Source organism: Aplysia californica, unplaced genomic scaffold, assembly GCF_000002075.1.
Source record: "Aplysia californica isolate F4 #8 unplaced genomic scaffold, AplCal3.0 scaffold00693, whole genome shotgun sequence".
Lineage (NCBI taxonomy): Eukaryota > Metazoa > Mollusca > Gastropoda > Aplysiida > Aplysiidae > Aplysia > Aplysia californica.
Genome location: NW_004797963.1, coordinates 204,561 through 208,416, shown reverse-complemented (window position 1 = coordinate 208,416; position 3,856 = coordinate 204,561). Strand labels below are relative to the sequence as shown.

Here is a 3,856-nt window from a genome sequence, read left to right as displayed (position 1 = left end):
AATTGTACGCTTTTAGGCTAACAGTAATAATGGAACGTTTGTTCATGGCACAGAATTCTACAATTTTTCTGTTATCACAGTGTAGAATTCCGTGGTTTTGGGTGAACGCAAAATTGGTTCGCCTAGATCTAGGCTATAATGGTGAACGCACACCGGGTGAGAATAGCCAAAAGACTCGCTACGCTATTCTCACCCGGGGTGAGAATAGACTTATGATTATCTTCTGTGACTGCGACAATTGAGTTTTTGTCAAATTTAAAGAAATGGGATTGGTCAGCAACAAGTCCGGATTCTGCTGATTGAAACTGTGATTTTCCCCGACTCTATATTTAGAGGGCTACTTAACCATCTGAATATATTCTGAACCTCCCCAAATTTGGCATCCACAAAGAAGAGAGGTCAATCTTTTCATCGCAGAGTTCCATTATCAAATGGAGCAAAATATTACAAAGATAATAGGTGGTTTCTTTATGGATGTTGTTTTCAATGTGTCGTCGATCACCGAGCGGAGTACTCCTGTATTATCGCAGATAGGTTAAGATTTATACAAGTTATTTTGAACAACTCCTCATAAAATGGTAACTTTTTTATAAAGTTAAAAGGTGGTAACATGTTTGTTGGCATGGCCCAAGCCAGAAAGGAAAAACCAGTGCACCTGATCAACCTTCCCACCAAGCCTGCTGTGATGTCATGGCTATGGAAAGCATGCTGATGATTGGATAGTTATTGTAATTTAATACTTTGAGACTTGAATTACCATGATGGAAAATATCTTCTCTCAGGAATCTGGACTCTCCAATAAATTTCTTACAATATATATACTGCTGTACATATTGGGTTAACTTTGAATAGTTTTACATGAATTTTGTGCTGATACGGAATTCACTATGACCACATTATTATGTCCACCCAGTGTTGACAATGGTTTTTGCAGAATCATAATGAAGTTACGTAGTGGTTGAGAACCTTAATAAAAGAAAATTGTTTCTTTTCATTGTTTCCTTCCACAGCAGTATTGCAAATCTTACCTGAGACCTTGAGCAATGGATGGACTAGTACAGGAATGGATTTAGTGGACTGACAAGGCTCAAGATGTAAGTACGCTTGTGTGCTGTGAGACTTGGATGGGTGTGTGTTCAGATGTTGTTCCACTCCTAGAACAGATGCAGACATTTACTTTGCAAAGTTTTTCTCATTCTTTGTTCGTGGTATTCGTTTTTTCACATTTTGTTTCTCGGACAGTTACCTTGAAAATATTTTTCCACTCTGCCCCATCTGAAGTGTGTAAATTTGTTATCTCTTTTAAATCTAGGTGGTTCTACGTGCCCATCTACACAATTAGGATCATTAAGGAGGCAGGATTCTGACCCTGCCTTTCAAGGCCAACCGTGGCTGAGAAGGGTACAACATATAGCATCCCGGCAGAAAGACCAGATACTCAAAATGTGTCCCCCGAGATACTCTATAAAAATGTTTCCCCACTTGACAATGAAACTCAGGCTTGGTCAAGGATTGAGTATAGTCACTCACTTAGAGTACTACATGTTGAACAGTGAATCCTAAAAGTAGAAAAGACACATTACTTCTGCTTCAGAAGAAAGATTGTCCCATAACATGTTAAGATAATCCTGTAAACCTGTGTTTTACTTGGGCCTCCTACGTGCAACAACGAAGGATGAAGGGCATACCACAACACCACAGGCGTAGGTCTCTCCATTAGTAGTGAATATTTCCCCAAAACATTTAATCTACCGTGTGTGTCTGTTTTCGTCTTTCTCAGGATTAAATTAGAAGTTCAGAGTAGCATTATTCTGAATCACTTAAGACAGAGTTTATTTGATTTTGAAAGAAACTTTCCAGCTAGCATTGAATTGCAATGATTAAGTTTTGAAAGGAGCGAGCAGCTCAGTGAAGTAGCTGTGCATTGGTCGCTACTGAGTTGTCGAATTGGACTGTACTGATTTATATCTCCAGATACATCCACTCAATTGGTGTACACGGATAGACACTGGCAAATTAACCATATCAAAAACCCAACCAAGGTTCTTTGCTTTCTTAGAAAGTGGCACAGTACTGCCTCCAATCATCATCAAAAATGTTCAGTCTCCCCATTAGCTTTCACACTGTATGTCAGAATGTATGCTGATTCAGTCAGTAGCAACTTACTCTCATTCATCCAGTAGATCTAACACATTTGTTAACAATGGACGTGGCCTCATCAAGGTTTTTGATGAGGTGATCCATAAATCTGTGCACCATCTGCTTAAATGAAATAGGAAAGTTGAAATTCCTCGTTGACATGGACAAGTGGCTGAGTCACACTGAGTGTAGGGTAAACACAACAGGAACTGTTTCAGGGGAGCTGTGCACTTGATGCTGAGTTGTTTCTTGTCGTTGTAGGGATATATCTGATGGTCTCTCGTATCAAACAAAGGCGATATGTCTTACAGTGAATGGATTTTTAGACATTGCTACTATTGTTGTAGCCTCATTTTGAGTTTTGTGTCTGTTAAGCTCAAATAGAGTATATAAATTTAAGAACCACATTTTCTGATTTGAGTTTACTCTATTTCAAGTGTCCTTTTTGCTTGAAATCAACTCCAATTTTTTGCTTAGCTGCAGAGCAGGGTCTCGTGGAGTTGCTCATTTTTCTTGTGGTCTTGATGTTGCTCTGCAGTGTAGATTTCTGCCAAGAAGTATACAGACTTTGTGATTTCGGGGAAGGCGAAGAAGAAGCATTGTGGTTTTTCCATAAATTATTTACTTTGAATTAAGTTTGTAGCAAAGGGAGTTACCTCTGTTCTATTCAGTTGTGGCCAAAACTCATAGAATTCACTGATTACAAAGTTGCCTTTGTTTCTAAGGCGAGACTACTAAGTGACTACAGTGACTAAAAGATGGTCTAGCAGTTTCAGGAATCTGACTTTTAAGTCACACGTTTTGGTACTTTGTTGAATTCACTCTGTGTACTGTTCAGTTCAGGGCTCCTTTTTTCTCCAGCTATTTCCATTGTGATACAGTCTCTTAAATTTGTTGTTATATATTACAGTTAAAGCCTCTATATATTTGTGGTGGGGGGTGCTCTGGTGTGGTTGGCTCCTTTTTTTCCTGTCAAATATCTATTGTCCTTTTCTTTCCTTTTTTTGTTGGTGTACTTTACTCTCTTGTAACACTTGTAGGCCTATTCCCTGGCAATATGCCCTAGTAAGTATGCTTGCAAAGTTCACTCTCCATTTTAAAACAGGGCGGCTCTATTTCTCCGAACGTTCAGGAAAATAAACTTGAACCCTATTTCTCTGAACGGTTTCCGCTCTCGAGATTTGTTGATAATAAACGAATGGAGTGGCCCGTGTGTGTGTGTGTGTGTGTGTAAGGTATGTGTGTGTGTGTAAGGTGTGAACAGGGGGGGCGTGGAGGGATTTTTTTTTTACATGAAGGATTTTAGTTTTTGCTGAGTGACTAAATGCAGAATGGCAGAATGAAATAATTGAAAGGATGACACCTAAATCTCGCAAATAACCCTAAAAATCTTGAGATTGGAAACCGTTCGGAGAAATAGAGTTCAGCTTTATTTTCCCGAACGTTCAAAGAAATAGTCACTTCGTTTTAAAAAAAACCCAAAACACATAGGACAACATGCATAATGCAGGTTAAAACGCGCCACATTTTCATGTCATACAGCTTTGAAGTTTACACTTTAGCCAAAGTTAAGGCCATCTATTTTTCATGTCTCTCTTTTGGGACGAAGATCGTTTTATTGATTTGTAGTCATCATATCCAACTCTCACTGTCCGCATTGTAGATCTAATGCTCTGTGAAATAACAGTAGTTACCCTAATACTAGAAATGGACAACT

General features: G+C 38.8%; 1 protein-coding gene across 2 annotated transcripts in view; it reads left to right on the top strand.

The window, feature by feature from the left end:
* LOC101850365 (tau-tubulin kinase 1) overlaps window positions 1-3,856 on the top strand; it is a 26,644-nt gene that overhangs the window by 1,434 nt on the left and 21,354 nt on the right. The window contains exon 2 of one of the 2 annotated variants that reach the window (XM_005108490.3): window positions 1,014-1,094. The gene's annotated coding sequence lies outside the window, so the exon portion shown is untranslated. Of the gene's footprint in view, window positions 1-1,010; window positions 1,095-3,856 lie in introns of both variants that reach the window. The other variant, XM_035972438.1, reaches the window with a different exon arrangement.